General features: G+C 38.0%; 1 pseudogene; it reads right to left on the reverse strand.

The window, feature by feature from the left end:
* Positions 1-12,316: 12,316 nt before the first annotated feature.
* Positions 12,317-27,345, reverse strand: part of LOC143394834 (protein TFG pseudogene) — a 60,929-nt pseudogene continuing 45,900 nt past the window's right edge.

Here is a 27,345-nt window from a genome sequence, read left to right on the forward strand (position 1 = left end):
TCTGGTTTTTCGGGTACTTTCAAAGGAATAAGAAGCATAAGGAAATGCCTAGTCTGAATAGTTCTCTAGTAGGCCCTCTTTTCTCTCGAGATGTGATAGTTTCCTTTTACATGTGGGCTCCATGGAGAACCTCAGGAGGAGAGATGAGTATTTGATCTTAGTAATACAACCAGACTCTGAGATAATCATCTAAGCTGTGAGAGATGGCCACAGCAGCTCGCTAAGGTGACCCTCAAGCAGGAGCTGGCCTTTCTGAGCTCAGTCCCTACAAAGAAAAGCCTCAACACACACTTACAGTCAAATTAAGCACATTCGGATGAAAAGCACAGTTGCCTCTGTTCTTCTGTTATCATTTTCTGGGGAGAAATAAATGTTCATCAATTAAACATTTGTTTTTTTCCATAAGAGAAATCTTGAGGTCAAGAAGGATGAGTAGAGCTCCCTGGGAAGTACCACAACTCAAGGGTCCAGGGTTTAAGTCAATTAGGAGTAAAATCCAAGGGTGAACATTAAAGGGGTAGGTATTTCCGTGGGTTACCCTGGTTGGCACAGGTGTGTGCTCACCAGGATGCAGGCCTGCAGTTCCCTAAGGAAAACTCTCTCCTCTCCAAGACAACATTTTTGCCTTCACAACCTGAAAAAGTACTGTATCCTCAGACTCAGATTATCGAAGTCTGATTGTATTACTTAAACCAAAGTTTTTTCTCTCCTCCTAATGTTCTTCACGGGGTTCACATGTAAAAGGGAACTATCAAACCTTGGGCTAAGAAACAATAGCCACTCTCCAAGAACAAGAGATTGCTATTATTAAAGCAATCTCTCTGTCTGACAGAGGTAGGCGCACATTCCAGATGCCCCAACCTCTGGTCATTCAAGAATGTGCCTCCCCGCCCCACCCTTTAGTGTCCATCCTTTGAGCAGACAGGAGGGGATGGGGAAGTTGAGGGGGTACAGTACACATAGACATACACAAAAATGCACACATGTGTACACACACATGAACACACACATGAACCTCTGAACCTCCCTCTCATCAACTTGGCAATCTTCTCCCCAGGCAGCTGGGTAAAGACCCTCCAAACCATGTTTAGCATGCCCCCTGCTGGCCTGGCAGGAGCTGACTCAGCCTTTATTCTGTGTGCCTAAGACATGATAAATGACCTTAAGATCCAGAAGGAATGGGAGGGGAAAAAAAAAAGGCAAGACAATCTTAGCTTCTTAGAAATGGAAGACATGATATCCTACACATAAAAGTAAGATGAGGAGGCTTTCAAGTTATTGTTTTTAAAATGTTTTAGGAAATAAGTGACTAAAGATTTAGTAGAAACACATTTATATTTTCACACGTACTATAGTGAATTAAAAATAAAGCCTATGGTGAATATTTTCACAGGTTTACAGGTGGGAAAAATGGATTGATGGGACACACTGGTTTCACAGACTCAAATTTCTAAGAGTTCACTGTTCAGAGTCCTACAAACCACTCTTCTCACAACTGAGGACACTTTAATTATACAAGAAATGCAGTCTTAAGAGCTCAAGTTCTAAAGCAACTACGTGCAGCAGGAGAAAAACTGTGGAAAAGCAGTTCATTTGGAACCTATTCTACTACAAGGCTTACAAGACCCTCACCCAGGCATAAACAAAGGTGCTCACTCAGAAGAAGGTGGCCCTCTCTTCCTCTACTAGGGCTAAGGCCTCAGGAATTACTAAGGCAACACCTGCCACTCAGGATCCAGACTTCAGTGAGACTGCATCTGGCAAGAAAGCAAAAATTTCTCCCCACTGTTACCCCAAATACGTAGGGCCTAAAGTAAACCACTGCTTTCAATGCCCCCACCACACCAAGCCAGGGTTCAAAAGCTTCGTGTTTGTAATCAGCTTCAAACTTTTTTGTGCATGAGTGGCATATGGTATTAAATTCCTTGCAGACCCAATATGGCATATGGTATTAAATTCCTTGCAGACCCAATATGAGCACACACTAATGATTTAAGCCATCCTTGTTTTAACCAATTAGGTTCTGCCATTAATTATTAAATACAAAAATGTTAATACTTTTGTCCCTTATTGGATATCCTTTTGATACAATTGTCTTAAGTAGACGTTTAGATTGTCCTGGGAACTTGCTTACTTTTATTCCCATAGGAGTTGTTCCCTGGGAACTTCCACAATAAAATGATGGTGTATTGCTGGCATTTAGGGAGGAATTTTCCCCAGAACTTGGTGTGCCATACAGACCTCCGGTCTCTGCAGTCCCTGGACCCTCTCCGGATGTAGAAGAGGTCTTGGAGCTCGCAGGAACACATAGCTGCTAGGAGGACCCTAGTGAGGCTGGCACTCTTTGCCCCAGGGCAGCTCTTTTCCAGACACACCCTGATAGGGAGGGTGGAGAAGATCTGCAGATTTTCCCCAAGGAATCAAGGCCTGCAAAAATTTAGGCCCCAATATCCACCTTTACCTGGACACATAATCTGTTTCATTAAACGGAATATCTTTTAAAATTGTTCCTCTCACAGCTCACGTTCATTTACAAAAATAAAGGCAAGCACAAGCATGTCCTGTCATACATGACTTTCCCCTATATCAGTGTGCTGTGGAGGAAGTCATTCCCAGATCCGTTGGAATCTAACAAGTTTCCCTTCAGCCACTCTAAATCTATCTATCAATTTTCAAGCCAATAGATAAAAATAAAAACTGTGAGGTTTTGAGTTAACAGAACAGAGGCAAATCTGCTTTATTGCAAAGATCCTCAAAGGGCTGCAATAGCTTGCACCAGGCAGGAGGAGGGTACACTTGAACGGTTGTGTCCAATGAAGGAAAGTTTTAGTTAATGATGACATCACTGACATCTCCCAAATTTAAAGGAGCACTTAAAGCACAGCAGATGCAATTTTTTCCCCTCCAGTGAGGAGATACTAGAGAAGGCCTCCGGGTTCACAGACAAACTGCATCAATGGTTCGACTGCTGTCCAGCTAGAAGACAGCGAGTAAGCTGTGGCCCACGCAACCACAGCCCTGGTGCCGGTCTAGCGGCCTCGCGCGCTGTTCTGGCCCGGCCCTGCCCGAGCGTCGGTAGGCGCCGCAGGACCCCCGACGCGTCCACACGGACGGAGGGGTCGGTCAGCCCAAGCCTGACAACACGTTCCAGTGCAGAAGGTGAAAGGGCCAGGAGAAGAGAACAGCCCTGACCCAGTGGGAGCGCCGCGCCCTGCCCGAGAGACACGCGCGGCACCGGGCCGGAGCGGGTGGTCACGGCGTCCACGGGGTCCGGAGCAGAGCCCGCAATGCAGACGCGCTGGCAAACCCAGCACGGGGCCCGCGCCCCCAGCGTCCCGCACTCTGGCCCCGCGACCACCGGCCTCAGCGCCCACCTGGCTCACCGCGGAGCCCAGGAGGGATCCCGCGCCGGCGCGCGGACAGCGCACCTGCCTAGTCTGCGGGCCCGGCCCCGCCGCCAGCCGGCAGCACCGCGGCCAGCGCCGTCTCACCTGCCGCGCCGCGCTGCTCCGCTCGGCCAGCCCGCAGCGCCGCAGTCGCCTCTACCCGACTTCCATTTTCTCTAGCTTTAAAGGAAAACCAGATCAGCTGTTTTGCTCGCGCTCCGGCTCCTCGGCCCCCTCCCCAGCTGCTGCTCCTGGTCCCGGGGGCCTCTCCTCCCCCGCCTCCTCCCGCGCTCCGCTCCGCCCCTCGCGCTCCTCCGCTCCGCCCGAGGCCGCGCGCAGCGCCCGCCTCCCGGCTCCGCCCGCAGCCACCCAGCTCGCGCCCTCCCCCTGACGTCACCGGTCGCAGCCGCGCCCCGCCCCCATCCAACCGAAAGTGCGCGCGCGCTGCGCCGCACCCCGCCCCCGCCGCGTGGAGCCGGCCTGAAGCGCGCGTGCTCGCTACCACGACACGCGCAGGGGCTCTGAATCTCCAGATTATTCAAGCGCCCCTCCAATCCGCGCCCACGCTCCCCGTCTTGACCCTCTAGGCGTCTTAGCAGCCTGAACTACACGAAATGCTGCTAGCATAGCTTGCTTTTTCTATCGGCCTCTTGACTTTGCTTCCACCCCTCTGTTCCTAAGGACTGATTCGCTTTTTCTGAGCATCCCAAACTTTCTCCCATATATCCTGTCTCTGCTCCACTTCCCCGCCTGCTCCGGGTCCAAACTATCAAGTCCAATCCCAGCATAGTCCTTTGTCTCCGAACCCGGTTGTCTGACCTTTCTCCCATTTCTTTTTTTCTTAATACTTTTTCATGCCACTACTTAAGTTAGTTACCTTGACTAATGCCAAGTTCTGCACTTTGCTCTCTGCCTGCTCTCACATCAACCGTTTTGGTGTAACTGCGCCCCCTTATTCCAGATAAGATATTATATTGCAGGTAATTAATACAATCCTGATGCATTCTTGAAACGTTATTTTACTAGTTTAGGGCTTTAACCTTGACTTTGAACGTTATGTTTGATAATGTTTAGTAATTTGGCTTTCTAAATTATTTTGGGAAAATTGGCTTTTTTGGTTTGAAAACCTATGATTTTAAACAGTTGCTTGGATTGGTGTAATCAGCAGCACAATTAGAATACGTCACCCAAAGAACACACTAGTACTGTTCCTTAATGCTATAACACTATTATTTTCCTTTATGATTTGCTGGTGAAAAACAATGTTGAGAATCTTTTCAATTGTATATTTGCCATCTGTATATCTTTGGGGTGAAGTTTATGTATTTTGCTTATTTTTAATTGAGTTGTTTTTTTTTATTGTTGAGTTTTAAGAGTTCTTTATATATTTTATGTAGAAGTATTGATATGTGCTTTGAAATATTTTCTGCTGAGGTAAGGTTTCTCTTTTAATTTTTTAAGTGTCTTCTACATAGCAGAAGTCTTTAATTTTAATGAAGTCTAACTTAAGATTTTTTTCTTTCATGAATCATACTTTTGGTATTTGTATCTAAAAACATCACCAAAAGTAGGACTACATATAATTAGTTCTGTTTTCTTCTAGAGTTCTGTAGTTTTACATTTGTGATCCATTTTCACTTAGTTTTTGCAAAGAGTACAAGGTCTCTGTCTCCTCCTCCTTCTCCTCCTCCTTCTTCCTTCTTTCTAACTCCTCCTCCTTCTCCTCTTCTTTTTCTCTTTATCCTCCTCCTCCTTTCTTCATTATTATATGTGGTATGTAGAAGTACAGTTAGTTTAATATTGTTAGTTTTAAAAAAACACTCTTTGTCTATTTAATTGCCCTTGCTCCTTGCCCAAGATAAGTTGACTATATTTGGGGAGTCTATTTCTGAGTTCTCTCTATGTAAGTGTACATATTCTTTGATTATTATAGCACAGTGTCTTGATTACTATAGTGTAGTAAGTCTTACAGCTTTCCAACTTTATACTTCCTCTTCAATATTGCATTGGCTGCTCTAGTCTTTTGCTTTTTCACTTAAATTTTAGTATGAGTTTATACATATCTACAAAATAGCTTTCTGGGATTTGGATTCGCATTCTGTAGAATCTATACATTGAGTTTGAAAGATTTGACATCTAAGCAATTGAGTCCTCCTATCCAGAATATGAAATATATCACCATTCATTTATATCACCCTTGATTTTTCCAGCAATGTTTTATAGTTTTCTACATATCTCCTATGCGTACTTTGTGCATTTGTATGTTGTAAATGGTATTCTTTATTTTAAGTTTCAATTTTTCATTGCTGGAATGTAGAAGCACAGTTGATTTTTGTTTATTAATCTTGAATCTTATGACCTTGCTATACTTGCTTATCAGTTCCAGGATTGCTTTTGTGGGTTATCCACAAAGCATATAATATTTGCTATCTTCTAATAGAGACAGTTTTCTTTTCTTTTTTTTTCCCCTTTACAATCAATGATCATTTTATTTCTTTTTCTTGTTTTACTGGACTAACTAGAACTTCTGGTATCATGTAGAACAGAAATGGTGTAAGGACAGTCTCACCTTCTTCCTGACTTTAGGGGGAGCATTCAATTTCTTACCACTAGATATTGCATGTCAGCAGAGTTTTTGTAATTTATTTGACCAAGTTGAAGAAGTTCTCCTTTGTTTCTATTTTACTGAGAGTTTCTACCATTAATGAATTTGGGGTTTTGCCACATGTTTTTATCTGCACCTATTGATATGACTATATGATTTTTATTTTGCTAATGTGATGGATTGCATTATTTTCCAAATGCATGATCAGATTTATGTACATGAATTCTACTTGTGATTTATAACTGGTTTATACATTGTTGCATTTAGTTTGGTAATATTCTAAGGGCTATTTTAGTCATGAGAGATGTTGTATAGTTCTCCTTTTTTGTAATTTTTTTCTTGTCTCAGTTTTTAGATAATGCTGGCATCATAGAATGAATTAAAATGGTCTCTATTTCTATTTTCTATAAGAAATTGTAAAGAAATGACAACATTTCTTCCTTACATATTTGGTACAATTTGTTAATGAAATCATCTGGGTCTTGTGATTTTTTTAGAATGTTATTAACTATTGATTCAATTTTAAGTTGGGAATAGAGTTATCTGTTCTTATGTGCATTTTGGTAGCTGTGTCTTTCATGGAATTGTTGATTTCAACTAAATATTCAAATGTGTAAATGTAGACTTTTTCAAAATAATGCTTCATTGTTCTTTAAATGTATACAAAATCTATAGGGTAAACACTTTCATTTCTTTTTTTTCCTTTTTTTTAATTGATTGTTCAAAACATTACAGAGCTCATGATATATCATCTTTCATACATTTGACTCAATTGGGTTATGAACTCCCATTTTTACCCCAAATACAAATTGCAGAATCACATCGGTTACACACTCACATTTTTACATAATGGCATATTAGTGATTGTTGTATTCTGCTACCATTCCTATCCCCTACTATCCCCCCTCCCCTCCCCTCCCCTCCCATCTCCCCTCTCTACCTCCTCTGCTGTTGTTCAATTCTCTCTTTTTTATTCCCTCCCCCTTGCCCCTCACAACCTCTTATAATTTTGTGTAACATTGAAGGTCTCCTACCATTTCCATATGCTTTCCCTTCTCTCTCCCTTTCTCTCCCCCCACTCGTCTTTGTTTACTGTTAGTCTTTTCTTCATGCTCTTCCTTCCTGTTCTGTTCTTAGTTGCTCTCTTTATATCAAAGAAGACATTTGGCATTTTGTTTTTAGGGATTGTCTAGCTTCACTTAGCATAATCTGCTCTAATGCCATCCATTTCCCTGAAAATTCCATGATTTTGTCATTTTTTAGTGCTGCATAATACTCCATTGTGTATAGATGCCACATTTTTTTTTTATCCATTCATCTATTGAAGGGCATCTAGGTTGGTTCCACAGTCTAGCTATTGTGAATTGTGCCACTATAATCATTGATGTGGCAGTATCCCTATAGTACGCTCTTTTAAGGTCCTCAGGGAATAGTCCGAGAAGGGCGATAGCTGGGTCAAATGGTGGATCCATTCCCAGCTTTCCCAGGAATCTCCATACTGCTTTCCATATTGGCCTCACCAATTTGCAATCCCACCAGCAGTGTACAAGTGTACCCTTTTCCCCACATCCTCGCCAACACTTATTGTTGTTTGACTTCATAATGGCTGCCAATCTTACTGGAGTGAGATGGTATCTTAGTGTGGTTTTGATTTGCATTTCTATGATTGCTAGAGATGGTGAGCATTTTTTCATGTACTTGTTGATTGATTGTATGTCCTCCTCTGAGAAGTGTCTGTTCAGGTCCTTGGCCCATTTGTTGATTGGGTTATTTGTTATCTTATTGTTTAATTTTTTGAGTTCTTTGTATATTCTGGGTATTAGGGCTCTATCTGAGGTGTGAGGGGTAAAAATTTGTTCCCAGGATGTAGGCTCTCTATTTACCTCTTTTATTGTTTCTCTTGCTGAGAAAAAACTTTTTAGTTTAAGTAAGTCCCATTTGTTTATTCTTGTTATTAACTCTTGGGCTATGGGCGTCCTATTAAGGAATTTGGAGCCCGGCCCCACAATATGTAGATCGGAGCCAACTTTTTCTTCTATCAGACGCAGTGTCTCTGATTTGATATCTAGCTCCTTGATCCATTTTGAGTTAACTTTTGTGCACGGCGAGAGAAAGGGATTCAGTTTCATTTTGTTGCATATGGATTTCCAATTTTCCCAGCACCATTTGTTGAAGATGCTATCCTTCCTCCATTGCATGTTTTAGCCCCTTTATCAAATATAAGATAGTTGTAACTTTGTGGATTAGTCTCTGTGTCCTCTATTCTGTACCATTGGTCCACCTGCCTGTTTTGGTACCAGTACCACGCTGTTTTTGTTACTATTGCTTTGTAGTACAGTTTGAACTCTGGTATCGCTATACCTCCAGATTCACACTTCCTGCTTAGAATTGCTTTTGCTATTCTGGGTCTTTTGTTTTTCCATATGAATTTCATGATTGCTTTATCTATTTCTACAAGAAATGCCGTTGGGATTTTGATTGGCATTGCATTAAACCTGTAGAGAACTTTGGGTAATATCGCCATTTTGATGATGTTAGTTCTTTCTATCCATGAACAGGGTACATTTTTCCATCTTCTGAGATCTTCTTCTATCTCTCTCTTTAGGGTTCTGTAGTTTTCATTGTATAAATCTTTCACCTCTTTTGTTAGGTTGATTCCCAAGAATCTTATTTTCTTTGAGGACATTGTGAATGGAGTGGTTTTTCTTATTTCCATTTCAGAGGTTTTGTTGCTGATATACAGGAATGCCTTTGATTTATGCATGTTGATTTTATATCCTGCCACTTTGCTGAATTCATTTATTAACTCTAGCAGTTTCTTTGTAGACCCTTTTGGGTCTGTTAAATATATTATCATGTCAACCGCAAATAGCGATAATTTAATTTCTTCTTTTCCTATTTTTATGCCTTTAATTTCTTTTGTCTGTCTAATTGCTCTGGCTAGTACTTCAAGAACTAAATTGAATAGAAGTGGTGATAGAGGGCATCCATGTCTTGTTCCAGATTTTAGAGGGAATGCCTTCAGTTTTTCTCTGTTTAGGATGATGCTAGTCTGAGGTTTAGCATATATAGCTTTTACAATGTTGAGGTAAGTTCCTGTTATCCCTAGTTTTTCTAGTGTTTTGAACATAAAGGGATGCTGTACTTTGTCAAATGCTTTTTCTGCATCTATCGAGATGATCATATGGTTCTTGTCTTTAAGTCTCTTGATGTGGTGAATAGCATTTATTGATTTCCGTATATTGAACCAGCCTTGCATCCCAGGGATGAATCCTACTTGATCATGGTGCACAAGTTTTTTGATATGCTTTTGTATTCGATTCACCAGAATTTTATTGAGAATTTTTGCATCCAAGTTCATTAGAGATATTGGTCTGTAGTTTTCTTTCTTTGAAGTGTCTTTGTCTGGTTTCGGGATCAGGGTGATGTTGGCCTCATAGAATGAATTTGGAAGAGCTCCTTCTTTTTCTATTTCTTGAAATAGCTTGAAAAGTATTGGTATTAATTCTTCTTTGAAGGTTTTGTAGAACTCCGCTGTATACCCATCCGGTCCAGGGCTTTTTTTGGTTGGTAGTCTTTTGATGGCTTCTTCTATTTCTTCCTTTGTTATTGGTCTGTTTAAATTGTGCGTGTCTTCCTGTCTCAATCTGGGCAGATCATATGACTTAAGAAATTTATCGATATCTTCACTATCTTCTATTTTATTGGAATATAGGTTTTCAAAATACTTTCTAATTATCTTCTGTATTTCTGTAGTGTCTGTTGTGATATTGCCTTATTCATCCCATATGTTAGTAATTTGAGTTCTCTCTCTTCTTCTCTTCGTTAGCATGGCTAAGGGCCTGTCTATCTTATTTATTTTTTCAAAGAACCAACTTTTAGTTTTATTAATTTTTTCAATGTTTTTTTTTGTTTCAATTTCGTTGATTTCTGCTCTAATTTTAATTATTTCTTGTCTTCTACTACATTTGCTGTTGTTTTGCTCTTCCTTTTCTAGGTTTTTGAGGTGTAGTGTGAGTTCATTTATTTGTTGGTTTTTTCTTTTTTTGAGGAAAGAACTCCAAGAAATGAATTTCCCTCTTAAAACTGCTTTCATTGTGTCCCATAGATTCCAGTATGTTGTGTCTGTATTATCATTTGTCTCTAAGAATTTTTCTATCTCCTCCTTTATGTCTTCTGTAACCCATTGATCATTCAGTAACATATTGTTCATTTTCCATGTAATGTAGGATTTTTCCTTCCTTCTTTTATCATTGATTTCCAATTTCATTCCATTATGGTCAGATATGGTGCATGGTATTATCTCCACGCCTTTATATTTACTAAGAGTTGCCCTATGGCATGATATATGGTCTATCTTTGAGTAGGATCCATGTGCTACTGAGAAGAATGTGTATCCACTTGATGATGGTTGATATATTCTATATATTTCGGTTAAGTCTAGGTTATTGATTGTGCTGTTGAGTTCTATAGTTTCTTTATTCAGTTTTTGTCTAGAGGATCTGTCTAATGGTGAGAGAGGTGTGTTGAAGTCATCCATAATTATTGTGTTGCAGTCTATTTGACTCTTGAACTTGAGGAGAGTTTGTTTTATGAACGTTGCAGCTCCATTGTTTGGTGCATACAAATTGATAATTGTTATGTCTTGTTGGTGGATGGTTCCTTTTAACAGAATATAGTGTCCTTCTTTATCCCTTTTGATTAACTTAGGTTTGAAGTTGATTTTATTCGGTATGAGTATGGCCACTCCTGCTTGCTTCTGAGGGCCATGTGAGTGGTGTGATTTTTCCCAACCTTTTACCTTCAGCCTGTGTATGTCTTTTCCTATCATATGAGTCTCCTGAAGGCAGCATATTGTTGGATTTGTTTTTTTGATCCAGATTACTAGCCTGTGTCTCTTGATTGGTGAATTTAGGCCATTAACATTTAAGGTTACAATTGAGATATGATTTGTACTTCCAGTCATGTTTATTTATTTATTTATTTTAGTTTGGCTAGTTTTGCTTTTTGGTTATTTTCCTCCTCCTTTACTGAGATACCTCCTGCTGTTAGTTTTGGGCACTATTTTTCAATTCCTCTTCTTGTAGTATTTTGCCCAAAATGCTTTGCCATGCTGGTTTTCTTGCTGCAAATTCTTTTAGCTTTTGTTTATCGTGAAAGATTTTAATTTCATTGTCAAATCTGAAGCTTAATTTTGCTGGATACAGTATTCTTGGTTGGAATCCATTATTTTTCAGCGTTTGAAATACATTGTTTCAGGATCTTCTCGCTTTCAAAGTCTGTGATGAGAAATCAGTCGTTAACCTAATTGGTTTACCCCTGAATGTAATCTGCCTCCTTTCTCTCGTAGCTTTTAATATTCTCTCCTTGTTCTGTATGTTGGATATCTTCATAATTATATGTCTTGGAGTTGGTCTATTATGGTTTTGAATGTTTGGGGTCCTGTAGGCTTCCGGGATTTGGCAATCCATTCCATCTTTCATCTCTGGGAAGTTTTCTAGAATTATTTCATTTAATATGCTGTCCATTCCTTTGGTTTGAATCTCTATGCCTTCTTCTATCTCGATGACTCTCAAATTTTGTTTTTTTAATGACATCCCATATCTCTTGAATAGATTGCTCGTGGGATTTAAGCATCTTTTCTGTGTTGACTATATTCTTTTCAAGTTGATAAGCCTTGTCTTCATTATCTGATGTTCTGTCTTCTACTTGATCTAGTCTATTTGTAATATTCTTGTTTGAGTTTTTAATTTGGTTTATAGTTTCCTGCAATTCTAGGATTATTGTTTGATTTTTTTTTAAGATCTCTATCTCCTGGTAGAGCTCGTTCTTTGCCCTTTGAATTTGTTTGTTTAATTCATTTTCAAAATATACTTTTATTGCTTGGACTTGCTGTCTCATGTCTTCTTTAATATTCCTTTCCATTTGAGTTAGGTATGCCTTGAGTTCTTTCCCTATCCAAGTTTCTGATGCTTCTAGGTCCTCCTGTAGAATTAAGTTGTCCTGCATTGTTTGTACTCCTTTTTTACCTTGTTTTCTCATGATGTTCACATTACTTTCCAGCTCTATTTGATTGCCGTGTTTCTGCTCTCTTCTATAGGTTTGTTTTGGTTCTGTATTACTCTGTTGTCTCTCCTTTGTGTTGGTAAACTATGCCTGCTAACGTGGATTCTGCTGGGAAGGAATTCCGATGGCTGAGCTCCAGTGACGTCATTTCTCTGCTATGACGGGCCCTAGGCTCCTTGCCGGGGTGTCCTAATGGGGGGGGTGTGACTGGCCTGTCTCTGGTTGGTTTCAGCTCCTGGTCGCAGCAGGCGGGTGGTCTCTAGCTGCCCAGTCGCGCAGGCAGTGGGCGGGTGATCAGTCGCCGGCAGGGTGGGGTGGACTCCAGCCGCCCAGTCACGCGGGCAGCGGGCCGGCTGTCGCTGGTGCAGGGGCGATCTCTAGCCACCCAGTCGCGCGGTCGGTAGCCGGCGGGTGGGCGTTCTCCTGCCGCCCAGTTACGCGGGCAGTGGGTGAACTGTCGCCGGCGGGCCTGCGGTTTCCAGCCGCCCAGTCGCGAGGGCCTGGCCTCTAGTCCCCTGGTTTCTCCTGCTAGTCTTGGTTTCTCCTGCTAGACCAGATTTCCCCTGAGTGATGGCTCTCGGCAGTTCAAACTGTACTCTGGGCCTGCCGTTTGTTGGGTGTGGAGGGTGGCTATTGGGAACCCTGGCACTCTATTGTTTTGTTTCCGTTGTGGGGGATAGAACTGTACCGCTCGGGGTCAGTGCGGGCTCAGCCGGCGGGATTCCACAGGATTGCAGACACTTTTCTCCCTGCTTGCTAATTAATCACTTCTCTGCGGCGCCCCGCCGTCTGTAGCCACGGGGCAGGCCGCGCGAATCAGTCAGCCCGGATCTCCGGTCACACAGTTGGCTATTGGGCTCCCCGGCACTCTATCGTTTTGATTTTTTCTGCTTGCCCCTCCCTCAGCGCTAGCTAGACAGGTTTCCTTTTGGCTGCTGATGGGAGGGGGAGTTGAAGGTCAGATGTCTCTAGTTTTCCCCTAGTCTTTATGCAGGCTCGCTCTGATACTCCCTCCCCCGGAAAGCCTAGGAGAGATTTTATGCGAATTCTCCGATGTATGGGGGATGAGCTGAGTGACACCCACCTGTTTTATTGTTGCAATCTGTTGGAGAGTGGCGGTGGTTACTTCAGCTCTCCAAGATGGTGGCCGCTGATTGCCTTGGTGGAGTTTCCATTGTGGGGGATAGGACTGTGCCGCTTCCTTCCCCGTCTGAAATCCCGTACTCAGCCCGGGGGTCAGTGCGGGCTCAGCCGGCAGGATTCCACAGGATCGCACCCACTTTTCTCCACTTTCATTTCTAACATTGGTAAACTATCTGTCTTTCTTTGTTAGCCTGGATACATTTTTATCAGATTGAATGATCTTTTCAAGGAATAAACTTTTGATTTTTTTTTATTATCTTCCTGTTTTTAAATTTTTGTAATTTTAATAATTTCTTTTTCAGGTTTTAGATTTAAATTGCTCCTTTTCCTCTAATATCCTAGGTGAAAACTTAGATTTTTGATTTTGTCTTTATTATTTTTCCAACATGTGAATTTAATATTTCCGTTCAAGCTTTCACTACATACCACACATTTTGATAGTTATATTTTAATTTTCATTTAGTTCAATATAGTTTATTTTTGAGGCTTATCCTTTGACCCATTATTACTCAGAAATGTATTGTTTGATTTCCAATAATTTGGGATTTTCTAGTTATCTTTCTGTTCTTCGTTTCTACACTAATTCCACTGTGCTCTGAGAGCATACTTTGTGATGTCTATTTTTCTTTAATTTGATATAGTGTGCATATAGTCTAAAATGTGGTCAGTGTTGGTGAATTTTCCATGTGAGCTTGGGAAGATTGTATATTGTATACTTAGAGATACAAATGTTGATTGCTAGTGTTGTTCAGGTGAACTGTATTCTTTCTGATTTTCTGCCACTTGATATACTAATTATTGATAGAAAAATGTTCATGTATCCAACTTTGATAGTGGGTTGGTCAATTTCTTCATTAAGGGTTATAATTCAGGTTTATAACGTTTTGATCTATGGGTTTTGAAGATTTTATTAGGTGTATATACATTTAGGATTAATGTGTCTTGAAGAATGGGCCCTTTTCACTCCTCACTTTTATCCCTGATAGATTACCTTCCTCTCAATTCTGTTTTGTTTGAAATAGATTTGGATACTAGGTGTTTTGTTTGTTTGTTTGTTTTTTGTGTTAACATGGTATATCTTTTCTCATACTTTAACTTTTCAGCAATCAGAGATTTTATGTTAACATGAGCTTCTTTTTCTGTATCAAAGAATTTAATAATATCCCTTTAAAGGTCACTTACCAACATTTTGGCATATATTCTTTTTTATTAGTTCATTATAGATATTCATAGTATTGTGATTAATTTTGACGTAATTATATAAGCCTGGAATATAATTTGCTCCAATTTAGTCCCCAGTACTGCCCCTTTTCCTCCCCCCAACTCCCCCTTGTTGTTCCTCTACTGATTTTTCTTCTATTTATTTATAGTTTTCTAAACTAGTGCTCTGTGGATATACACAAAGATGAAATTCACTGGGGCATATTCATATATGTACACAGGTAAGTTTGATCAGATTCATTTCACTCTTCTTCCCTTTTCTTGTACCTCCTCACTCCCCCTTCTTGCCCTTCCTCTGCTTTACTGACCTTTCTTCTATTTTCATGGTATTCCTCATGGTATTCTTTTATCCTTATTTTGGTCTAGCTTGAACATATGAGAGAAAACATCCAATTCTTGACTTTCTGAGTCTGGTTTATTTCACTTAGTATGATGTTTTCAAGTTTCATCTACTTAACAGCAAATACCATCATTTCACTCTTCTTTATGGCTGAATAATACTCCATTGTGTATAAATACTGCATTTTCTTTATCCATTTGTCTTTTATCAGACACTAGGTTCATTCCATAGCTTGGCTGTTGTAAGTTGTGCTGCCGTAAGCACCAATGTTACTGCAGCCCAATATTATACTGATTTTAGATCTTTTGAATATTTACCAAGGAGTGGGATAGTTGGGTCATATGGTGGTTCCATTCCTAGTTTTTGAAGAATTACTGTTTCCTAAAGTGGGCATACTAATTTTAAGTTCCATTAAAAATGTGTGAGTGTACATTTTCCCCCACATCCTCACCAATGCTTCTTATTATTTGCATTCTGAGTAATTGCCATTCTGAATGCAATGAGGTGAAATCTCAATGTACTTTTGATTTACATTTCTCTGATTGCTAGAGATGTTGAACTCTTTTTCATGTATTTATTGACCATTTATATTTCTCCTTTTGGGAAGTATCTATTTAGTTCTTTTACCCGTTTATTAATTGAGTTATTTTTTTTCTTGATGTTAACTTTTTTGAGTTCTTTATGTATTCTTGATATTAATCCCCTATCTGAGAAGCAGCTGCAAAATATCTTCTCCCCTTCTCTAGGTTCTCACTTCATTTTCTTAATTGTTTCCTTTTCTGTGCAGGAGCTTTTTAATTTGATACCATCCCACTTGCTGATTTTTGGTTTTATTTCTTATGCTTTAGGAGTATTAATAAGGAAGTGGATGCTTCCTTCTGTTAATATGTTGAAGTGTTGAGCCTACATTTTCTTCTAGCCGAGATTTTCTGGTCTAATTCCTAGGTCTTTGATCTACTTTAATTTAACTTTTGTATAGGGTAAGAGATAGGGATCAAGTTTCCTTCTTCTACATATGGATATTCAGTTTTCCCAGCACCATTTGGCACCTTTGTTGAGTATCAGATAACTGCATCTATGTGAATTTGTTTGTGTGTCTTCTGTTCTATTTCATTGGTCTTCATGTCTGTTTTAATGCCAGTACCATTCTCTTTTTGTTGCAAAAACTCTGTAGTATAATTTGAGGACCAGTATTGTGATGCCTTCAGCATTGCTCTTCTTGCTCAGGATTGCTTTGTCTGTTCCAGGTCTCTTATTCATTTAAATACATTTCAGAACTGTTTTTCCTAGTTGTGTGAAGATTGTCATTGGTATTTTGACGTATATTGTTTAAATCTATATATTGCTTTAGGTAGTATGGCCATTTTGGCAATATGAATTCTGCATTAATTAATGCTTTCAGTTTTTTCTTCATTCAGTATGATATTATCTTTGAGTTTGTTATATGTAACCTTTACAATGTTGAGGAAAGATCTTTCTATCCCTAGTTTTTCTAGTGTTTAAAACATGAAGGAGTGCTAGATTTTGTCAAATGCTTTTTTCTGCATGTATTGAGATAATCATGAGATTCTTGTCCTTAAGTCTATTTATGTGTTGAATTACATTTATTGATTTGTCTATGTTGAACTAACATGCATCCTAGGATGAAGCCAATTTGATCATGGTGAACAGTCTTCTTAATGTGTTTTACCAATATTTGATTAAAAATTTTGCATGCATGTTCATCAAGAATATTGGTCTGAAATTTCTTTTATTAATGTGCCTTTATCTGGTTTTGGTATTAGGGTGATACTGGCTTCATAGAATTAATTTGGCAGTTTCTTCCTTTTCAATTTCATGGAATAATTTGAAGAGGATTAGCATTAGTTCTTCTTTAAAGGTCTGGTAAAACTCAGCTGAGAATCCATCTAGTTCTGGGCTTTTCTTTGTTGGAAGGCTTTTAATAACTGCTTTAATTTCATTACTTGATATTGGTCTGTGTAAGTTTTCTATATCCTCATGGTTCAATGTGTGTAGATCATATATCTCTAGGAATGTATGTGTCAATATCTTTGAAGTTTTCTAGCTTATTGTATTGTAAATTTTCAAAGTAGTTTCTAATGATCTTCTGGATTTCTGTAGTGTCTACAGTGATATTTCCTTTTTCATCTCTAATTTTGTTAATTCGGATCTTCTTTCTTTTGGCTAGTTTGGCTAATGGGTTATCAATATAGTTTATCTTTTCAAAGCACCAACTCTTTGTTTCATTGATCCTTTGTGTTGGCTTTTAAATTATCAATGCCATTAACTTTTGCTCTGATTTTAATTATTTCTTGTCTTCTACTGATTTTGGTATTAGGTTATTCTTCTTTTTGTAGAGCCTTGAGGGGTAACATTATGTTATTTATTATCTTTCTATTTCTTCCCTTATTCCTTTTGTGATTTAATCCTCATTCAAGAGTGAGTTATGTAAATCTTCAGGTGTTACACTGGTTTTTGTTTTTTATCTTGCCATTGATTTCAAATTTTATTCCATTATGATCTTATAACATGCACAGAATTATCTTTAATTTTTGTATTTTCTTTATGCCCTGATATATGATTTATTTTAGAAAATGTTCCATCTTCCACCGAGAAGAAAGTGAATTCAGTTGTCAATAGATAAAATATTCTATTTGTCTGATAGATCCATTTGATTAATAGCATTTTTTAGTCCTGAAGTGTCTTTACTTTGTTTATGTCTGGCTGACCTATCTAATGGTTAGGAAGGTGTGTTTAAATCACCCAGTACTATTGTATTATGGTCTGTTGATCCTTTAACTTGAGAAGGGTTTATTTTATGCACATAGACACCATTTTTGGAGGGGTATAAATATTTATAGTAATTATATCCTGTTGTTGGATGATTCTTTTAACCAGAATGAAGTGAACTTACTTGCTTTTTCTGATGAATTTTGGCTTGAATTCTAATTTGTCTGATATAAAAATAGCTGCCCCTGCTTTCTTTCAGTTTCCATTTGCCTGATATATCTTTTCCCATTCGTTCACCCCTAGTCTGTGGATGTCTTTGCCTGTAAGATATGTGTCTTGTAAATAATGTGTGGTTGGGTCTTGCTTTTTATCTGGGCATTGAACCCATGAACCCAGGGGCATATTTCCACTGAGTTATTTTTAATTTTCTAAACGTTTCTCACTAATTGCTTAGGGCTAATTGCTAAGACTGGCATTGAACTTGCAATCATCCTGCTTTAGCCTCCTGTGTCACTGGGATTATAAGCATACACTACCTTGCCCAGGGGATCTTGTGTTTTTTTTATATATTTTTTTAATTTTTAAATTTGTTCCAATTAGTTATACATGACATTAGAATGCATCTTGACACATTGTACACAAATGGAGCACAACTTCTCCTTCCTCTGCCTGAACATGGTGCAGAGTCACACCAGTAGTGTAATCATACATGTATGTAAGGTAATAATGTCTATCTCATTCCACTGTACTTCCCACTCTCTCCCCCCTCTCTGCACTCCCCTCTGCACAATCCGAAATCCCTTCATTCGTTGTTCTCCATTATGGGTCAGGATCTGCTTATCAGAGAAAACATCTGGCCTTTAGTTTTCTGGGTTTGGTTTATTTCACTAAGCATGATATGCTCCAGCTCCATCCATTTACCTGCAAATGCCATACTTTCATTCTTCTTTAAGGCTGATTAATATTCCATTGTGTGTATGTACTATATTTTCTTTATCCATTCATCTATTGAAGGGCTCTAGGTTGGTTTCTTAGTTTAGCTATTATTAATGGAGCTGCTATAAACATTGATGTGGCCGTGTCACTACAGTATTCTGATTTTAAGTCCTTTGGGTACATATCAAGGAGTAGGATAAATTGGGTCAAATGGTGGTTTTATTCCAAGTTTTCTGAGGAATTTCATACCACTTTCCAGAGTGGTTGTACCAATTTGCAGTCCCACCAGCAATGTCTGACTGTAGCTTTTTCCTCGCATTTATTATTACATGTATTGCCATTCTGACTGGAGTGAGATGAAATCCTAGAATCATTTTGATTTGTATTTCTCTAATCACTAGAGATGATAAACATTTTTTTCATATGTTTATTGATCAATTGTATTTCTTCTTCTGTGACGTGTCTGTTCAGTTCCTTACCCCATTTATTGATTAGGTTATTGGTTTATTTGGTGTTAAGTTTTTTGAGTTCTGTATATATCCTGGATACTAGAGCTCTATCTGAGGTGTATGTGGCAAAGGCTTTCTCCTAGTCTGTAGGCTCTCTCTTCATGTTATGATTGTTTCCTTTGATGAGAAGAAGCTTTTTAGTTTGAATCCATCCCCTTTATTGATTTTGTTTTTTTAAGCCATTCTGCCAATCTGTGTCTTTGATTTGAGAGTTTAAACTATTTATTTTAATGCTAAAATAGAAAGATGATTTTTTATTTCCAGCCATTTTGATTTGCTTCTATTTCAGACTTGATTCTCCTTTAATTGACTATTTCAGACTTGATTCTCCTTTAATTGACTGTTCTAGCTCAATTCATCCCTATGCTGATTTTCATTTTTTAATTTTCATTTTTTTTCTGCATGAAATGTTTCATTGCATATGTTTTGTAGTTGAGGCTTAGTGGATGGTTATGACTTGAAGAAACTAAAAGTTTCTGCTTATCATGGAAAGCTTTTATTTTATCTTCAATTCTGAAGGATAATTTTGCTGACTGTAGTAATCTTTATCCACATTTTCCATTCATCTATTGAAGGGCCTCTAGGTTGTTTTCATAGCTTAGCTATTATTAATTGAGCTGCTATAAACTTTGATGAGACTGTGGATGGTTGGCACCCATTTTTTTTCAGAACATGGTATATATTATTTCTAGCTTTTAGGGTCTGGGTTAAAAACTCAGTTTAAATACAAATTGGTTTACTTCTAAATGTGATCTGCTATTTTTCTCTTGCAGCTTTTAAAATTCTATTCTTATTTTGGATGGTAGGCATTTTCATTATAATGGGACTTGGCGAGGATCTTTTCTGATCTTGCTTATTTGGAGTTTTATATGCATCTTGTATTTGTATTTCCATATCATTTCTAAGTTTTGGAAAGTTTTCTAATATTGCATTAAAGATATTGTTCATTCCTTTAGCTTATATTTAGGAGCCCTCATCTATTCCTGATTTCTTGAATATCTGGTTACAGTCTCTTTAAATCTTTTCTTTATTTAGACTTTAAGATTATATATTTTATCTTCAAGGCCTGCCTGAGGATACATCTTCAAAGTGTTCTGATATCTTGGTGCTGCTTCCAACTGAATTTTAAAATTTTATTGATTGAGTCTTTTGTTTTCAGGATTTCTATTTGGTTTATTTTCAGTATCTCTTTTTATTAAAATGATCTTTCACTTCCTTTACTTTCTAAGTTCATTCCTTACATCATTTTAAGCTTGTTGAATATTTTTATTGTCATCTTTCTGAATGCTTTCTCTACTATGATGTCCATGGGGTCAGTTGTTGAAGTGTTGTGGGTTGTTTGGAGTGTTTGTTCCCTTGCTTTTTCATACTGTTTGTATGTACTCATCTATTGGGATTATTATCGATTCTTCTTTTGTGCAAGGACTATTTAGTGGACTTCTTTGACTTAAGAGCCCTGGAATATGCAAATATCCAGGTATTGATACTTTCACTCAATGTGTTGCCCTTTGCTGTTCCCAGCATTAATACCACTTTGAGATAAAACACTAAATCCTTATATTACAGTCACTTCAGAGCAAAATCTGTACTATACTGGGTTAGAACCCAAAGTCTATACTATTTCAAAGTTATGAAAAATGAAGAACTTGTTGATAGTGGTCTTCATAGTTCTTCTAATCCAGGTATAAACATAGTAAGATTCTGGAATAGGTTGAAAATTAGTTATTAAATATAGTAAAATTGTTATAATATTAGATAGTGGCTGAGAATGGGAGGAGAGAAAAACTGGACAAAACAAGAGAGAAAAAGATAAAGGAAAGAAGGAAATAAGATAAAAAAGAATAACTCACACCAAGTTAAAAAGAAAACAAGATGAGGGTAATGATTTGGCACAGTAGCAGGTAATATAAGAGGGGGAAAAAAGGAAACAAGAAGAGTAAGTGTAAACCTAAGCTAGGAAATGAAGATATAGAGAATGATTCTCATTAATGCTTTAAAACATTAAAAGAAATAATATCAAATGGGTTGAAGATACAATATCAAATACAAGAATAACAGCTATCAAACCAGAATGAAATGATTTTATATGAATGATTAAAGTTGACACATTCTGAATTATTTATAGTAAACCATGCCAAAGTGAAGAAAACTCTTATTGAGTGTTGGTTTGGATTCTTTAGGATTTGGGGACCTGTAGAAGATGGAGATGGGTTGCTATGTACCTCCTACCAGCTGGTTATCATTTGTCAGCTCAGGGGCCTGAGGCTGTATGCTCAGAGGGTGTGGAGCTGTGTCAGTTGGCTGTTTCTATTGTGTGCAGGAGCTGAGGATTCCTGGCTCTCAGTTTTCGATCTGGCTGCCACAGGTCACCATACCTACTTCCCTCCACAGGGCCTCTTAAGAGTGGCATAGAGCCGACTGTCTGCAAGTACAGGACCTGTGGATGTGGGTTCTACATAGGCAGTTTGTAGTGCAGGGGCACCCCCCTTGACCAACAGATCACTAGAGCACTGTCCCTGCTACTGGAAAATATATTCAGCCAGTTCTCTCACTGCCCAAGGTTATGAACCATGAGTCCCACTCACCTCTGCTAACCCAGAGGCAGCCTGTGTCCAAACTCCTGTTGGCTGCAGTTGTGAATCTCAGGTACTGTTCCTCTCTGTTGCCCAGGACTAAGAATGCCCTGTCACCTGTTTCCAAGCTCCCACTGGTTGCAGCCACAAATTATGGACAAGGACATCCACCTGTTATGGGCTGATTTGAAAATTAGCCCAGACTTACCCTATTTTGTTCAGACACCTCACCCTGTGTAAAATTGGACCCCTTTTCACTCGAGTAGAGGCTAATACCTCCACCCCCACCTACTTGCACCCTGACCACAATATACTTGCTCTATGGAACTAACGCAAGATTATTTTTCTGAAAATGTAATTTCTGAGAATATGACTCTTTTTTGTAACTTTCCATTTGTATGAAATGTACATTATGATTACTTCTCTTGCCCCTGCCCTTTGTGGTTTTAGGTCTTATAAGTGTGTTCCTACCTTCCATCCAGGTTGAGGGTTGTGAAACTGCTTGGTTCTCTGCCCACTTGGCCCCAGTCAGAAAAAAAGCTTTTGTCTTTACCTTCAAAGGACCCGGAGAATTATTTGGAAATAGCACCTTAACACATCTAGTTCCACTCCACCATCATCTCTCCTCTACATGGGCTTCTTATTGACAAAAGATAGTTGGGTCTAATTTTTTGTATCCACTCTTTCAATCTCTTTCTTATAATTATAGTGTATTTAGACTACTCACATTGAACATTGTTATTGATATAGATGGGTTTATATTAGCCATGTCAGTAATGATTTCCAGTGGTTTCTTTTCTGGCCTTCTCTGATTTTAATTAGGCATTTTATATAATTCCATTTTATCTACTCTCTTAGAGTATCATTTATATTTTTAAAAGATATTTTAATGGTCATTATAGAGCTTAGGCTATAGATTTTTCACTAATTTATGTCCGCTTTCAAATTCAGCTTCACTTGTAGTACAGGTATCTTATATAACAGTCTGTTTCAATCTTTCACTCTCATTTTTTACAACATAGCTACCTTTCATTTCACTTATCCATATGCTATAATCACCAAATAATCTGTTAAAATAATTGCTTTAAACAAACAGTTGTCTTTTAGAGCAATTGAGAGTAAGAAAGATAAGACTTATTTTGTCTCCATTTATTCCTTCTCCAATGCTTCCTTTCTTTATATGAATCCAAATTTCTGACCTTTATTATATTCATTCTGCCTGGAATAAATCTTGAAACCTTTAAATATATCACTTTATTCTCTTATTGATTGAATGATTTCTGTTGAGAAGTTAACTGTACTCTTTATCTGTTTTCCTCTATAGATAAGCTACATCACCCACACCCTTCTTCCAGTAAAGTTCTTAATATTATTACTTCATATATTCATTCTGCTCCATCCTCTCATTTTTCTAATTATATTATTCCAATTATATGTGTTGTACTAATTCTGAAATTATTTCATAGTTATTGGATATCTGTACTAGTTTTTCTTTTGATTTTCATTTTGCATTTCAATTTTAAAGTTTCTGGTGTCTTATCTGCCAATCCCCTGATTCTTTTCCTCAGTTTTGTCAAACTGACCAAAGAGACCATCAAACACATTCTTCATACCTGTTGCAATGTTTTTAATTCAAACACATTCTTCATACCTGTTACAGTGTTTTTAATTTCAGTTATTTTCTGTTTTTCCTTAAAATTTCCATCAGGTTACATAACTCATGTTTTTTTCTTTAATATTTATTTTTTAGTTTTAGGTGGACACATTATCTTTATTTTACATTTATGTGGTTTTGAGGATCAAACCCAGTGCCTCATGCATGCTAGGTGAGCACTCTACTACTGAGTCACAACCCCAGCCCATAACTCATGTTCTTACAGGATATCCTCTTTCTTCCCATAAGGCCCATATTACTCAGTGTTTACCAGGGAAGTAAAAAGCTGTATGTGTAAATACACACATTTTACTTGTTGAGTGTATATGTGTAGGGAGTAGTAGGGGAGCAAGAAAGAATGAGATTTCAAAGAATTCTCCTATGCCATTTTAGAGGCTGGTAATCTGAAATCTGCAGGCTACCAGGTGGAAACTCAGGTAGGCACTGATGCTAAACTCTTAATGCAGAATTTCTTCATCCTCAGTGAAATTTCAGTTTTGTTCATAAGGCACCTGATTAAAGGATTCCCACCCATATGATCAAGGAAAATATACTTAAAACCAGTAAGTGCTAGTCTCATACACAAAGCGTTCATAGCAAATTTAATATTAGTGTTTGAGTGAACAGCCTGCACTACAGCCTAGCCAAGATAACACATGAAACACACAGAGCTCTTAACATATAAATCATAGCAATTTTATTTTATTTTACTCAATTTCATTTCTTTTTTTTTTCTCCTTCTTTTTTTTTTTTTTTTTTTTTTTTGCAGTACTGGGGATTGAACCCAGGGATATTCTACCACTGAGATACATCCCAGCCCTTTTTATTCTTTATACTTTTATTTTGAGACAGAATCTTGCTAAGTTGCCAAAATTGACCTGGAACTTGTGAACCACCTGCCTTAGTCTCCTAGTCAATGTAATTACAGTCATGTACCACTGTATCCTGCTATTCATAGCTATTTTAAATTTCCTCTTTGGTAGTTTCAATATCTGCCACATTTGAATTTAATTTTGTTTGATTTATGTCACAAGACCTTTTTTCTCATTTTTATCATGTTTCTAAATTTTTATTGAAATTCAGGCACATTGTATTGGGTAATAGAAATTGTAGTAAATATATCTGCTAAGATTTGGCCTTTATGTAAGATTTATTGTGGTTGTAGTAGCCAGAGGCTTCACATTTCTGTAGTGTTTTTTAATTTTTTTGTTCTTTTTAGATATACATGACAGTAGTGTGTGTTTTGACATATTATACAGACATACAGTATAACTTATTCTAATTAGGATCCCATTCTTGAGGCTGTACATGATGTAGAGTTTCACTGGTCATGTATTCATCTATAAATGTAGGAAGATTATGCACTATTCATTCTACTATCTTTCCTATCCGCATTCCCCCTCCCTTCCCTTCATTCCCCGTTGTCTAAGCCAATGAACCTCTATACTCCCACCCTTACTGTGTGTTAGTATCTACATATCAGAGAGAACATTGGCCTTCAGTTTTATGGAACTGGCTTATTTCACTTAGCATGATAGTCTCTAGTTCTATCCATTTACTGGCAATTGCTATAATTTTATTCCTTATGACTAAGTATATTCCATACCACATTTTCTTTATCCATTTATCTGTTGAAGGGCATTTAGTTTGCTTCCATAGCTTAGCAATTGTGAATTAAGCTGCTATAAACATTAATGCGGCTTTATCGACATAGTATGCTGATTTTAACTCCTTTGGCTATAGATTGAAGAGTAGAATAAATGGATCAAATGGTAGTTCCATTCCAAGTTTTCTGAGGAATCTTCACACTGCTTTCCAGAGTGGTAGCACAAATTTACAGTCCTACCAACAATGTATGAGTGAACCTTTTTCCCCACATTCTCGCCACATTTGTTGTTCCTTGTATTTTTGATAATTGCCATTCTGACTGGAGTTATATGGAATCTCAGTGTAGTTTTAATTTGCTTTTCTCTAATTTCTAGAGATGTTGAGCATTTTTTCATATATTTGTTGACCATTCATATTTCTTCTGTGAAGTGTTTGTTCAATTATTTTGCCCATTTATTAATTGGGTTATTTATTTTATTTTGTTTTTGGTGCTAATTTTTGTTTTAGTTCTGTGTATATATCCTGGAGATCAATGCTCTATCTGAGGTGCAGGTTGCAAAGATTTTCTCCCATTCTGTAGTCCCCCACTTCACATTCTTGATTGTTTCCTTTTCTGAGAAGAAGGCTTTTTAGTTTGATACCATACCATTTATTGATTCTTGATTTTACTTCTTGCACTTTTGTTTTGTTGAGAAAGTTGGGACTACATTTTCTTCTAGGAGGCATAGCATCTCTAGTCTAAATCCTAGGTTCTTGATCCACACTGAGTGGATTTTTATGCAGGGTGAGAGGTATGGGTTCAATTTCATTCTGCTACATATGGATTTCCAGTTTTCCCAGTACTATTTGTTGAAGAGGCTATCTTTTCTCCAATGTATGTTCATGGTGTCTTTGTCTAGGAAGAGAAAACTGTACTGATGTGGGTTTGTCTCTGTGTCTTCTGTTCTGTTTCATTGGTCTCCATGTCTGTTGGTGCCAATACCATGCTGTTTTTGTTACTATAGCTCCGTAGTATAATTAAATGTCTGTAGTATTTTGTTTTTGTCTCATCACTTGAATTAGGTCCTCTCAAAATAATCCTCCTCAGTCTGCATTTTTGTGCTGCTCTTTTAGGTGTAATCAGCTGTTGTTATACAGGGACCCTGTTGGTATACCTTACCTGTTGGTGGTAAACTACAGGAAAGAGGGAGTTTTGTATAACCTTGCAATTAAATCTCAGTCTTTCTGTGGGCTATTCCTGGACTTAATTATGCATATTTTTACATCTGGGCCTTAACCCTTGCTGGTGCCTGTTCTCAACCCAGCTCTCTGAGTGAGTCATGCTCCTTTTGACTTCAAGTCCCTGCTAAAATCTTTTGTTCAAGTTCTTTGGACATCCTACTTGGAGTGACACAACCTTCCTACCTTCATTCTGTGTAGAGGTCTAGGTTCTTGTAAAGCACTGACAACCACCTAAAATATTGCATGCTTCTTTTGATTGGTTTACTGTCTGTCAAGCCCTCTAACCTGTAAATTTCCTGAAAGCTGGAATATGTTTTTGTTGACTGATATCTCCAGTTCCATCAACAGTTCTGAAGCTTAGAAAGTAAAGAAGTACATGAGAAATATTTGTGGAATGCAGAATGTGTTCATTTGGGTTAATATTTTAAAATCCTCCCCCTTAAAAATTAAAGTTCTACCAGTTAAGTCTTGGGATATTTAATAGTGATGAAATATGTTCAGTTGTAGAAAGTAGAGTAGGGAACAATTTAATTAAGGTATCAGTAATGAACATCATTAAAGGAATACAAAATTGAAATTAGCTAACACTCTATATGAATATTATACCTATTTTCTAGGGATACCATAACAAATAGCATAACTGAGCAGCTTAAAGCCACAAAAATATATGCTTTCACAGTCACTTAAGCCAAAAGTCAAAAATCAAGGTGTAAGCAGAGTTAATTCCTTCTGGTGGCTCTGAGGGAGAATCTGTCTCATACCTCTCTATTCTGATGGCTTTCCTCAATGATAGAACTGAATTATTATAGTGCTCCAAATTTCATATGTTGAATCCTAACCTCTATTGGGATAGTATTTGGAGATAAGGTCTTAGGAGGTTATTAAGTTATGAGGATAAGGGCCCTGGGTCTGATTGGATCGGTGCTCTTATAAGAAGGGAACTCAGGAAGCTGGATCCATCTCTCTCTCTCTCTCCCTCTCCCTCTCCTCTTTCCTCCCTCCTCCCATTCTTCCCTACTTCCTCCTCTCCATCCCTCTCTCTCTTTTCATGTGCACACACCAAAGAATGGCCATGTGGTCACACAGGTAAAACACACAGGTAGAAGGTGGCTGTCTGTGAGTCAAGAAGAGACTCTTTACCAGAACCTCACTGTGCTGGCACCTTGATTTTGAACTTCCAGCCTCTAGAACTCATAAATCTGTATCATACACTTTGATGTAGCACTTCAATTTACACTTCCGTCTTCACATGGCATTTCCTCTTCTCATATTTTTCTCTTAAAAGGACACTGGTCATTGAATTAGAGATCCATTCTGGTAATCCAGATTTTAGTTTTATCTCAAAAACTGTAA

Source organism: Callospermophilus lateralis, chromosome 3, assembly GCF_048772815.1.
Source record: "Callospermophilus lateralis isolate mCalLat2 chromosome 3, mCalLat2.hap1, whole genome shotgun sequence".
Taxonomy (NCBI): domain Eukaryota; kingdom Metazoa; phylum Chordata; class Mammalia; order Rodentia; family Sciuridae; genus Callospermophilus; species Callospermophilus lateralis.